Source organism: Bubalus kerabau, chromosome 9 (genome assembly GCF_029407905.1).
Source record: "Bubalus kerabau isolate K-KA32 ecotype Philippines breed swamp buffalo chromosome 9, PCC_UOA_SB_1v2, whole genome shotgun sequence".
Lineage (NCBI taxonomy): Eukaryota > Metazoa > Chordata > Mammalia > Artiodactyla > Bovidae > Bubalus > Bubalus kerabau.
The window spans coordinates 55,219,383-55,233,781 of NC_073632.1; the positions used below are offsets into that span (position 1 = coordinate 55,219,383).

At 34.5% G+C, this 14,399-nt stretch overlaps 1 pseudogene; it reads right to left on the reverse strand.

The window, feature by feature from the left end:
* Nucleotides 1-3,200, reverse strand: part of LOC129659887 (UDP-GalNAc:beta-1,3-N-acetylgalactosaminyltransferase 2-like) — a 115,465-nt pseudogene extending 112,265 nt beyond the window's left edge.
* Between the last annotated feature and the right edge of the window lie 11,199 nt (nt 3,201-14,399).

The following is a 14,399-nucleotide window of genomic DNA, read 5'->3' on the forward strand; positions in this document are numbered from 1 at the left end:
TGTTAGAGTTTTATTTCACAGTTATTCTCATTAAGAAGATATATATTATTTCCTTTAGAAAGAGATGGCCATATATTTTAAGTTGTGACACTCAAAGGATTATATTTTGAAGATTACAGCCCAGATAAATATCCACATATTATTAAAGTTGGATTTTTTAACTGTATCAACATACATACACATGCACACACACATATAAATGTAAAGAATATGTGTGTGAATATATATATGAACTAATCAGTGGCAACCCATGTCAACAACAGTTTAAATCAACTGCAGCCAGTATATAAAGGAAGACTAATTATTTACTTCCAGAGTTACAAATCTGTTCATACTTAAGAAAATAAAGCATATTTTTCATGTTGTTACCCTTTAAACTTTTACTGTAATAAATTCAGTTTTTTACTCATATTTTCTTTCATGAAAGTTTATCATACTTACTATTCATATAGGAACAAAGATGACTTCCAATGAGACTTATAAGTAATTTTAGAATGATGCAATAGCATTTCACTGCAGGTTGTATTAGGGTTGTAAATCTTTTCTATTCTAGGAAGGATCATACCCAAAAGGAGATTTCTCAGAAATGGCAGCAAAGCCTCCCATGACAGATTGGATATCGCATGTTCAGCAGAATCTCTTTGTCTTGATACCTAGCTTTAGAAAAGCCAAGTGTGTCTAAAATGTTAAAAAAGAAATGTCTAAAAGGGTGTTTTAAAGAACCTTCAAGGATTTTGAAGGTCTAACACTTAAAATGTTTATCACAAAAATTTGTCAGACTCCTTCTGACTTTTTCATTTTTCTCACACAATTTAAGAAAGTATTGATCTTTTCTTATAGCCATCCATGGATGGTGCTGACTTTGAATATATACCTAGCAATTTTCTAAAGTCCATCAGGAAATAACAGAGATCCTCAAAAACAAAAAATGCAAAAATACTAAATTTTCCATTTATTTGACAATTTTACATTTTGTTAGCCAGTATATTTTGAGTTAAAGACATGTGTCTTGTTTTGTTATGATTTATAATCCAGAATGCCAGAGTGCCTTGTTTACATACTTAACAATCCTAAAAAATGAAGTTGTATTCTTCAATTGACAGTACCACATAAATACACAAGTGGAATAAACTCCTATTATAATAAACATGATTACTTAGATGTTACTATATACACTGTATTTTACCGATTACATTTTAAAATCAATCAATGTCAACTGGTACAGAAAACTATTGAATCTCTTAGAATATTGCAGAATTAATAATTTCCTGTCAAAGAGTTGAAGTTCCCTTTGTATAATTTTGGAGGAAAAATGCATTAGTCTGACATACAAATTTGACTTGTTAAAACAACATCTAAACCACTTATGCTTAGACATTAGCAGTTTTTCTCTTTCCATAGGTGAGATTATATATATGAAAGGTTAGTTGTCATTGGAATAGATTCCTTAAATGTGTCATAGAGAAATCAAATATTTGGAATCATCAAAAGCTGGAGTTTTGCTAGACACATGCAACCAAAAAATTTAGAGAAGTGAGGGAGATTAGGACACTGGTAAGAATATGTTACTGAAATTATAGACCATAGGATATCAAATTAAATAGAAGGGAAGTGAAGAAAATAGAGGAGGGATGGATTTAGAAAAAGCAAAAAGATCAGTACTTTTGTGATTGTGACCTAAATTTCAGCTTTGGGCATAGGTTACTCAAGTGGAGAAAAGGAGGTCACTTGAAATGAGATTGTGAAGAGGTTGACAGGGAAGGCTTTAGGATTTGTAATACAGTTAATTATTGGAGTCCCCTAAATTAATGGCAAGGCTTGAGGTGAGGACGGAAACTGAGCCTGTGTTCAATGGATGTGGTGAACAGGATTGCATGAAAAGGAATAAGGGAAAAGTTCCAGTGTACACTGGAACTCACCATCTAAGGAGATTGCAGGGAAGTAGTTTCCTCATTTGACACAGAGGATCTGCTGGTTTGGAAGAGCAGTTCCGGAGAGCACAATGAATAATTTGTAGATGTGGGAGGATATTAAAAGTGTTATGAACCAACCAGATAAATTAGATAAGTTAGAAAGATTACTGCTGTGGTCAGTGGGTGTGGAGGAAGTAGAGGGTTGCTAACTGAGATGAGGGATTTAGTACTTTATTCTCTGCCTATACTTTGATTTATGAATATTCTAAATAAAAGCCTCAGGATAAAATTAAACATTTAATTACCAAATAGTTTTTATTGTTCAAAAAATCCAAGATAAAGTCTAAAACTTTTGTATGTATGAATTTCTTTTTGTTTCAATGATGCTCTGAACATAATTTTAGGTAATCTTGTTTAATAGGAATTTTAGCTGAATTTTTGCTCTAAGAATCATTGGCCACTGCTTTATTTCTTTAAGGTATTTCCTCGAAAAGAGAGAGAGAAAAGACAGTGTTGGCAAAAGCAGGGGATTTTCTTTGTCTTGAATGTGTAAACAGATATCAGGCTATAAATAAACATGGATGTTAATAACATAATAACAGAGAAGAGATTTCTTAAGAAAAGTTTTCAATATTTTCAACTTCAGAGATAAACTCATTTACTCTTACATGGCATCTATACTTGAACCCACAGCCTCTTCTTTTTCTGTCACATTCATCTTTTTCCCCTTGTCAGTCTTGCTTTGATTTTGCAGCTGCAAAGCATGCCTATTCTTTCCAACTGCCATTATCTTCTTGATATCTGTGGTCCCTTAAGAGGCAATTTACAAAAGTACTGAGGCTTTCAGTCATCCAGTCTTCATCTTGATCTCTTACAACCCACTTTCAGCCCTGTATCCTCACTTAAGATTTCTTTAGTTACTGCCTTTATGAAATAAACTGGTCTGTGTTTCCTATACATTCCTAAATTCTCAATCTCCTTATAAATACCTACTCATGATCTAATTGTCACTACGTTGTTATCCTTATCACATCTTTATATTCTTCTTTCTAGTCCACTTCAAAAATGTCTCAGTCAGATATCTGTTCAGAATAAAATAATTCTGTTTCCTGTTATAATACCAGCAACTTTACCAGTGATTTCTCAGTTTTATTCACTATACAGAATATATTTACCATTTATTACCTTTTCATGTTCTCTTCTATTCTCTTTCCACTGGTCTTCATCTTTTCTCATGTCTTCAATTACTATCCGATCAATTCCAATTCCATGGGTCTTTCTACCCATGACATGTTCTGCTTTATTCAATTCACTATCTATACCTTTACTTGTGACATCTTCCTGTATGTTCCATTGCCATCTAAAACTTAATGTGACAAGGTCAGACTCTTGAAATTTTCTGCTAAGCACCCTTCCACTCTTCCCAGCTCCATTACTCTCTCAATTTTATCAGTGTGAAACTTGGGCATTAACCTTAATACTTTTTTAATCTCTCCCTTCAAGGCCTTATTAACTGTTTTGCCCTGTATAATCTCTATAAAGATACTTCTTTCTTTATCCCTTGATTAAAATTCTACAAATGTCCTCATTTTTATGCTTGAGTATTGTGTATTCATTTCCCCTGATGTTCTGATTTCTCATCTATTATAGTATTTTCTCATAGCACATTTGCATATTTTATTATTGAATTTAATGTTGCTTTCCCATTAAAAAAACCATCCTTGTTATATTTTTTTAAAATAGTCTCCTGAAGGAAAAAAATCAAGAGAAAAGATAAACCTTCCCATCTTTACTTCTGCACCTATTCATGTATATTTCTATATATTTTCTAATAATACTAATATTTTCTAATAAGATATTCTTCAGTATCTCATGGCCCTTATATATATATATATATATGTATATGTATATGTATATGTATATATATATATATGTGTGATACATATGTATTGGGTATTTTTTTTCTTTTACTGATATCTAATTTAAGAAAGAATAATTCATGGGATTTGTTTATCCTTAATAAGCATGAATTCTATAAATGAAGTTATTCTACTGTAAGACTCCAAATGTTTCTAAGATGTAAGAATATACAATAATGTGTCCAACTCCTATAAATGACTCAAAATATTGAAGTTGACTTACTTGAGGTTTTTGGAATATGTGTTTCTTTGGATAAAATATACTAATTCTTTTGTAATTTTTCTTTATTAATCCTCTAATTCTTTCTATGCTTTTTACAAATTATCTTGAGGCTCATTCCCATATTTTATTGTTTTCCTGTTATAAGTATTTTATATAATCACAGCCTTAAAATTAATCAAATAATATAGTTTAAATAGTAACTCTCAAAGAAAATCTTTCAGCAGTGTTATACTGCTTTTTAAACTGTAGGTAGTAAATTGAATTCCTCTACAGAAAAAGTTTGAGTTTTATTTTTCTGGATTGTCTTGAAATATCTAAGCAATATTTATACTAATATACATAAAGTGTTTTGTAAAATAGAAAGTACTTATGACTGAAATAGAAAATGGAAAGTTTATGTAAAAGTCACTCCTAGGTCTTATATTAATAAAGTTTAATTCCAATTACCATAAGAACCTTCACAGAGTTTAAAATTAGATATAGTTTCAGAACACCATATATGTAATAAGAATATATATCAGTATATTTTATTTCAATATTTGTTTTATGTAGGGATATGGAATGGCAACCCACTCCAGTATTCTTGTCTGGAGAACCCCAACGGACAGAGGAGCCTGGCAAGCTACAGTCCATGAGGTCGCAAGAGTTGGACACGACTTAGCAACTAAACCACCACCATGGATATGTGTGTGTGCATGCATAATTATTTATACATAGTTGCCAGTTCTGTAGTATAGTTATATTACTGTAGAAGGGATATAAAGCCTTTTTCTGTGTAGTAATCTAAAAAAAAAAAAAAAAAAAAAATTTACTAAATTATTTCTGTGTCCAGTGTGCTGCCATACTTAAAAAGAGAAAATGAAAGTGAACTCGTATCTGACTCTTTGCTATCCCATAGATTGTAGCCTACCATGCTCCTCCATCCATGGGATTTTCCAGGCAACAGTGCTGGAGAAAGTTGCCATTTTCTTCTCCAGAGGATCTTTCCGACCCAGGGATCAAACCCGGGTCTCCTGGATTGTAAGTAGACGATTAATGTCTGAGCCACCAGGAAAGTAACTGCTATATTTAAATAATTGCAAATACCCAATAACCTTTTAGGCCTGGATTTGTTATACTCCCACTGCAATTAATTAACATGATCTAAAATATTATCAAGATTAATGCCTACTTTGTATGTTATAATTGAGAAACCAGTGCTTGACATTCTAATCAAATAAATGAATTTTCTTCCTTTTTTGGCTTCTCTTGTGGCTTAGCTGGTAAAGAATCTGCCTGCAGTGTTGGAGACTGAGTTGGAAAGATCCCCTGGAGAAAGGAAAGGCTACCCACTCCAGTATTCTGGTCTGGAAAATTCCATTGACTGTATAGTCCATGGGGTTTCAAAGAGTCAGACAGGACCGAGTGACTTTCACTAACACATGTATTCCTCCAGAGTTCCTACTCATGAAAGTTGAGCTTTTAATGACATATAGTGCTGGAGAAGGAAAAAAAAAATAGAGTCAGATTTCAGAAATTTCACTAGGTAGACAAGTATCTTTCATATAGTAACATTTATAGACATTTCTTTCATGAATTAAAGGAATGATATCCTCTGCCTATTTCTGGAAATCTAGATATATGTACTCAAACTCCTTGCATAAAAGCTTTCAAATGAGCTCTGGGTAAGTATTATAACAGCTGTATTTTAAGTTGGCAGAAAAATGAACTCAGTCATTTCACAGTGTTAATTTACTTGCATAATGTAAACATGAATTTTGGTAAACTATTTTCATTTTATTATACAAACTGCCAAGTCAACAGAGATGTGTGAATCTTAGTTATAGGAGCTATTTTCTTTAAAAGATTTTGTATTATAATTCCACAGTCAATGATTATATTCTTTATTCTCTTTCTTTGCTAAAACAAATTGAACATGTTTTTCAACATGGTTTGCAAGATGAAATCTAAACAGAAAAAACTAGACAGGACCAGGCCATCACATTCTGTCTTGTTTAATTATAGCCTAGCTAACTTAACCTTCTTCATGCTTTTGTACACTAGTTGAGGAATTTGAATTGTATATATTTTTTCAAGCTTTATAAAACATTTTAAAAACTAAAGATCTTGATTCAAGAGGTATTAAGAGATGAAATAAAGTACCGCACTCTGGAAATAGTATTTGCTTAGACTTTCTAAAGGATATCTGTCATACCCCTATTTGGTTTATAATTATATGTTAATATAAAGTTCAATTCTGCAATCACTGTGTACCTTTTAAGGGTAACATGAATTTTGCTGTTCCATGTTTTATTCCTATTCACTCTTAACTCATCCTAAATATCATATCATAAGGGATATCATTTCTAACTGTAAAACTAGGTCCAGACCCTCATCCCCTTTTAAGCTGCACAGCACTACCTACTTCCCCAATTGTAACTGACAACCTTCAATTTCTTCTCAAACATGAGACTCATATCATACTTATTCCCTTGTTGTCTATGATCATAAATTAAGTTAAGATTTATAGGAACAGTCATGAATATATGGAACAATTCTGTAATCTATCAACTTGGCAATATCCATCAAAATAAACATTTTAATCATTTTGACTCAGAAAATCATGAATTACTCATAAAATCATGATAAAGACAAGTACAAAAATGTTTGTTTTATTACTGCTCCCAAAAAAGTCAAAATATACACCCCTAAGTTATGTATGATGTTTATGCATGTGTGTGTGTATGTGTGTGTGTATATATATATATATATATTTGTATTTTTAGTGAAGTATGATTAACTTACAATATTGGGTTAGTTTTAGTGTTTCATATAATGATCTAATGATCTTACATTTGATGTAAGATGATCTTACACTGGATCATTACAAAATGATCACTATGATAAGTGTACTTACTGTTTCATCTGTCACTATACAAAGTTATTAAAATATTATTGATATATACCTTATGCTGTGCAGTACATTCTTGTAATGCATCTGTACCTCTTAATTCTTTCCTCCTGATTCTTCTATCTCCCTATCACCATCCCACTGACAACCAATATATTACTCTCTGTATGTATGTGAGTTACAGTTTTATGTTTTGATTTTTTCATTATTTTGTATAGCTGATATACATGTGTGTGTGTGTGTGTGTGTGTGTGTATCACATATTCTTTAACCATTCATCTATGGATGGTGGACTTTAGACTGCATCAATATCTTAGCAATTGTAAATAATGCTGCAGAGAACACAGTGGGTGCATTTATCTTCTTGAATTAGGGTTTTTGTTTTCTTCAGATAAATGTCCTGGAGTGGAATTTCTGGGTGGTATGGTATCTCTATTTTTAAATTTGTTGAGGAACCTGCATACTGTTTTCCATAGTGACTGCAACAATTTAATTTCTCACCATTTGCATGAGGGTTCTGCTTTCTCCACATCCTGTCACACACTTGTTATTTTCTGTCTTTTTGACAACAATAATAGCTTTCCTGACAGGTGTGATGTGATATGTCATTGTGGTTTTGATTTGCACTCTTTGGTAATAAGTGGTATTGAGCATTTTTCCATGTGTCTGTGGGCCATGTTTACATCTTCTCTGGGAAAATGTCTATTGCTGTCCTCTGCTGAATTTAATTAGGCTATTTTGATGCTAAGTTGTATAAATTATTTATATATTTTGGATAATAACACTTTATTGCATATATAATTTGAAAATATCTTTTCCCATTAGTGGGTTGCCCTTTTATTTTGTTGATGATTTTCTTTGCCTTGCAAAGACATTTTAATTTAATACAGTGCCATATGTTTATTTTTGCTTTTGTTGCCCTTGTATGAGGAAACATGTATATTGTTACCCTGCTTATTTAACTTATATGCAGAGTACATCATGAGAAATGCTGGACTGGAAGAAACACAAGCTGGAATCAAGATTTCTGGGAGAAATATCAATAACCTCAGATATGCAGATGACACCACCCTTATGGCAGAAAGTGAAGAGGAGCTCCAAAGCCTCTTGATGAAAGTGAAAATGGAGAGTGAAAAAGTTGGCTTAAAGCTCAACATTCAGAAAACGAAGATCATGGCATCCTTTCCCATCACTTCATGGCAAATAGATGAAGAAACAGTGGAAACAGTGTCAGACTTTATTTTTTTGGGCTCCAAAATCACTGTAGATGGTGACTGCAGCCATGAAATTAAAAGATGCTTACTCCTTGGAAGGAAGTTATGACCAACCTAGATAGCATGTTCAAAAGCAGAGACATTACTTTGCCAACAAAGGTCCGTCTAGTCAAAGCTATGGTTTTTCCTGTGGTCATGTATGGATGTGAGAGTTGGACTGTGAAGAAGGCTGAGTGCCAAAGAATTGATGCTTTAGAACTGTGGTGTTGGAAAAGACTCTTGAGAGTCCCTTGGACTGCAAGGAGATCCAACCAGTCCATTCTAAAGGAGATCAGCCCTGAGATTTCTTTGGAAGGAATGATGCTAAAGCTGAAACTCCAGTACTTTGGCAACCTCATGCGAAGAGTTGACTCATTGGAAAAGACTCTGATGCTGGGAGGGATTGGGGGCAGGAGGAGAAGGGGACGACAGAGGATGAGATGGCTGGATGGCATCACTGACTTGATGGACGTGAGTCTGAGTGAACTGCGGGAGTTGGTGATGTACAGGGAGGCCTGGCGTACTGGGATTCATGGGGTCACAAAGAGTTGAACACGACTGAGAGACTGAACTGAACTGAACTGAACTGATCCGAAAAAATACTGTTAAGAGAGTTTTCAAAGAGTTTATTGCTTATATTTTTTCTAGGAGTTGTATGGTTTCACATATTACATTTGCATCTTTAATCAAATTTGACTTGATTTTTGTCTATGGTGAAAGAAAGTGTCCAGTTTTCCCAGCATAATTTATTGAACATACTGTCTTTTTCCCAATGTATATTCTTGCTTCCATTGTCATAGATTAATTGGCCATATAAGCATGGGCTTGTTATTGGGCTCTTGGTTCTTTTCATTGATCTATGTTTCTGATTTTGTGCCAGTACCATGCTGTTTTGATTATTATAGAATTTGTAGCATTTTTTGAAATCAAGAGGTATGATGCTTTCATCTTTGTTTTTCGTTCTCAAGCTGTTTAAACTATTTGGAGTCTCTTCTGGTTCTAAACAACTTCCCTGGTAGCTCAGAGGTTATAGCATCTGCCTGCAATGCAGGAGACCAAGGTTTGATCCCTGGGTTGGGAAGATCCCCTGGAGAAGGAAATGGCAACCCATTCCGGTACTCTTGCCTGGAAAATCCCATGGACGGAGGAGCCTGGTAGGGGTTGCAAAGAGTCGGACACGACTGAGCGACTTCACGATACAAATATGTATGGTTCTGAGGCATGGCGTGCTGCGATTCATGGGGTCACAAAGAGTCGGACATGACTGAGTGACTGATCTGATCTGATCTGATACATATTTCAGAATTTTCTAGTTCTGCTGCTGCTGCTGCTAAATCACGTCAGTCGTGTCCGACTCTGTGCGACCCCATAGACGGAAGCCCACCAGGCTCCCCTGTCCCTGGGATCCTCCAGGCAAGAACACTGGAGTGGGTTGCCATTTCCTGCTCCAATGCATGGAAGTGAAAAGTGAAAGTGAAGTCGTTCAGTGTTTCCGACTCTTAGCGACCCCATGGACTGCAGCCTACCAGGCTCCTCCGTCCATGGATTTTCCAGGCAAGAGTACTGGAGTGGGGTGCCATTGCCTTCTCTGTTTCTAGTTCTAGTTCTGTGAAAATGCAGTGGGTATTTTGATAAGGATTACATAAAATAATTAGAATTATTTGGGTGATATGGACATTTTAACAATAATAGTAATTTCAGTCTTTAAGCATGGGGCATCCTTTCATTTATTTATATCATATTTAATCATGTACTACAGTCTTCAAAATACAGGTCTTTCAACTTCTTGGTTAAATTTGCTCCTAGGTATTTTATTCTTCATGTATTTTAAATGAAATTGTTTTCTTCATTTCTTTTTTTTTTTAATTTTTATTTTATTTTTTAACTTTACAATATTGTATTGGTTTTGCCATATATTAAAATGAATCCATCACAGGTATACATGTGTTCCCCATCCCGAACTTTCTTCCCACCTCCCTCCCCATATCATCCCTCTAATTCATCCCAGTGTTTTCATTTTTTCTGGATATGTACTGGGAAGTAGAATTGCTGGGTCATATGGTAGTTCTAATTTTATATTTTTGAGGAAGCCTCAAATAATTGAATGCTGATATCCATTTATTCTACAGTGGCTAAACTAATTTACATTCCCACAAACATTACACAAGGTCTTGCTTTTCTCCACATTTTCACCAGCATTTGTTATTGGTAAATTTACTGATGATCATTCTTATAGGACTGGAAAAGATCAGTTTTCTTTTTTTTTTAATTTAATTTTATTTTTAAACTTTACAATATTTTATTGGTTTTGCCAAATATCGAAATGAATCCACCACAGGTATACATGTGTTCCCCATCCTGAACCCTCCTCCCTCCTCCCTCCCCATACCATCCCTCTGGGTCGTCCCAGTGCACCAGCCCCAGGCATCCAGTATCGTGCATCGAACCTGGACTGGCAACTCGTTTCATATATGGTAGTATACATGTTTCAATGCCATTCTCCCAAATCTTCCCACCCTCTCCCTCTCCCGCAGAGTCCATAAGATTCTTCTATACATCAGTATCTCTTTTGGTGTCTCATATACAGGGTTATTGTTACCATCTTTCTAAATTCCATATATATGCATTAGTATACTGTATTGGTGTTTTTCTTTCTGGCTTACTTCACTCTGTATAATAGGCTCCAGTTTCATCCATCTCATTAGAACTGATTCAAATGCGTTATTTTTAATGGCTGAGTAATACTCCATTGTGTATATGTACCACCGCTTTCTTATCCATTCATCTGCTGATGGACATCTAGGTTGCTTCCATGTCCTGGCTATTATAAACAGTGCTGCGATGAACATTGGGGTACATATGTCTCTTTCCCTTCTGGTTTCCTCAGTGTGTATGCCCAGCAGTGGGATTGCTGGGTCATAAGGCAGTTCTATTTCCAGTTTTTTAAGGAATCTCCACACTGTTCTCCATAGTGGCTGTACTAGTTTGCATTCCCACCAACAGTGTAAGAGGGTTCCCTTTTCTCCACACCCTCTCCAGCATTTATTACTTGTAGACTTTTGGATCACAGCCATTCTGACTGACATGAAATGGTACCTCATAGTGGTTTTGATTTGCATTTTTCTGATAATGAGTGATGTTGAGCATCTTTTCATGTCTTTGTTAGCCATCTGTATGTCTTCTTTGGAGAAATGTCTATTTAGTTTTTTGGCCCATTTTTTGATTGGGTTATTTATTTTTCTGGAATTGAGCTGTAGGAGTTGCTTGCATATTTTTGAGATTAGTTGTTTCTCAGTTGCTTCATTTGCTATTATTTTCTCCCATTCTGAAGGTTGTCTTTTCACCTTGCTTATAATTTCCTTTATTGTGCAGAAGCTTTTAAGTTTAATTAGGTCCCATTTGTTTATTTTTGCTTTTATTTCCAATATTCTGGGAGGTGGGTCATAGAGGATCCTGCTGTGATGTATGTCAGAGAGTGTTTTGCCTATGTTCTCCTCTAGGAGTTTTATAGTTTCTGGTCTTACATTTAGATCTTTAATCCATTTTGAGTTTATTTTTGTGTATGGTGTTAGGAAGTGCTCTAGTTTCATTCTTTTACAAGTGGTTGACCAGTTTTCCCAGCACCACTTGTTAAAGAGATTGTGTTTAATCCATTGTATATTCTTGCCTCCTTTGTCAAAGATAAGGTGTCCATATGTGCGTGGATTTATCTCTGGGCTTTCTATTTTGTTCCATTGATCAATATTTCTGTCTTTGTGCCAGTACCATACTGTCTTGATGACTGTGGCTTGGTAGTAGAGCCTGAAGTCAGGCAGATTGATTCCTCCAGTTCCATGCTTCTTTCTCAAGACAGCTGTGGCTATTTGAAGTTTTTTGTGTGAAGTTATTTTTTCTAGGTCTGTGAAGAATACCGTTGGTAGCTTAATAGGGATTGCATTGAATCTATAAATTGCTTTGGGTAGTATACTCATTTTCACTAAATTGATTCTTCCAATCCATGAACATGGTATATTTCTCCATCTATTAGTGTCCTCTTTGATTTCTTTCACCAGGGTTTTATAGTTTTCTATATATAGATCTTTAGTTTCTTTAGGTAGATATATTCCTAAGTATTTTATTCTTTTCATTGCAATGATGAATGGAATTGTTTCCTAAATTTCTCTTTCTATTTTCTCATTATTAGTGTCTAGGAATGCAAGGGATTTCTGTGTGTTGATTTTATATCCTACAACTTTACTATAGTCATTGATTAGTTCTAGTAATTTTCTGGTGCAGTTTTTAGGGTTTTCTATGTAGACGATCATGTCATCTGCAAATAGTGAGAGCTTTACTTCTTTTCCAATTTGGATTCCTTTTATTTCTTTTTCTGCTCTGATTGCTGTGGCCAAAACTATGTTGAATAGTAATGGTGAAAGTGGGCACCCTTGTCTTGTTCCTGACTTTAGAGGAAATACTTTAAAATTTTCACCATTAAGGATAATGTTTGCTGTGGGTTTGTCATATATAGCTTTTATTATGTTGAGGTATGTTCCTTCTATTCCTGCTTTCTGGAGAGTTTTTATCATAATGGAAGTTGAATTTTGTCAAAGGCTTTCTCTGAATCTATTGAGATAATCATATGGTTTTTATTTTTTAATTTGTTAATGTGGTGTATTACATTGATTGCTTTGCGGATGTTGAAGAATCCTTGCATCCCTGGGATAAAGCCCACTTGGTCATAGTGTATGATCTTTTTAATGTGTTGTTGGATTCTGATTGCTAAAATTTTGTTAAGGATTTTTGCATCTATGTTCATCAGTGATATTGGCCTGTAGTTTTCTTTTTTTGTGGCATCTTTGTCAGGGTTTGTTTGGTATTAGGGTGATGGTGGCCTCATAGAATGAGTTTGGAAGGTTACCTTCCTCCACAATGTTTTGAAAGAGTTTGAGTAGGATAGATGTTAGCTCTTCTCTAAATTTTTGGTAGAATTCAGCTGTGAAGCCGTCTGGACCTGGGCTTTTGTTTGCTGGAAGATTTCTGATTACAGTTTCAATTTCCGTGCTTGTGATAGGTCTGTTAAGATTTTCTATTTCTTCCTGGTCCAGTTTTGGAAAGTTGTACTTCTCTAAGAATTAGTCCATTTTATTGCCATATAATTGCTAATAGTAGTCTCATGATCCTTTGTATTTCTGTGTTGTCTGCTGTGATCGCTCCATTTTCATTTCTAATTTTATTGATTTGATTTTTCTCCCTTTGTTTCTTGATGAGTCTGGCTAATGGTTTGTCAATTTTATTTATCCTTTCAAAGAACCAGCTTTTGGCTTTGTTGATTTTTGCTATGGTCTCTTTTGTTTGTTTTGCATTTATTTCTGCCTTATTTTTAAGATTTCTTTCCTTCTACTAACCCTGGGGTTCTTCATTTCTTCCTTTTCTAATTGCTTTAGGTGTATAGCTAGGTTATTTATTTGACTTTTTTCTTGTTTCTTGAGGTATGCCTGTATTGCTATGAACTTTCCCCTTAGCACTGCTTTTACAGTGTCCCACAAGTTTTGGGTTGTTGTGTTTTCATTTTCATTCGTTTCTATGCAAATTTTGATTTCTTTTTTGATTTCTTCTGTGATTTGTTGGTTATTCAGCAGCGTGTTGTTCAGCCTCCATATGTTGGAATTTTTAATAGTTTTTCTCCTGTAATTGAGATCTAATCTTACTGCATTGTGGTCAGAAAAGCTGCTTGGAATGATTTCAATTTTTTTGAATTTATCAAGGCTAGATTTATGGCACAGGATGTGATCTCTCCTGGAGAAGGTTCCATGTGCACTTGAGAAAAAGGTGATATTCATTGTTTTGGGATGAAATTACCTATAGATATCAATTAGGTCTAACTGATCTATTGTATCTTTTAAAGTTTGTCTTTCCTTGTTAATTTTCTGTTTAGTTGATCTATCCATAGGTATCAGTGCAGTATTCAAGTCTCCCACTATTATTGTGTTATTGTTAATTTCTCCTTTCATACTTGTTAGCATTTGTCTTACATACTGCGGTGCTCCCGTGTTGGGTGCATATATATTTATAATTGTTATCTCTTCTTCTTGGATTGATCCTTTGATCATTATGTAGTGACCTTCTTTGTCTCTTTTCACAGCCTTTGTTTTAAAGTCTATTTTATCTGATATGAGTATTGCTACTCCTGCTTTATTCTGGTCCCTATTTGCATGGAAAATC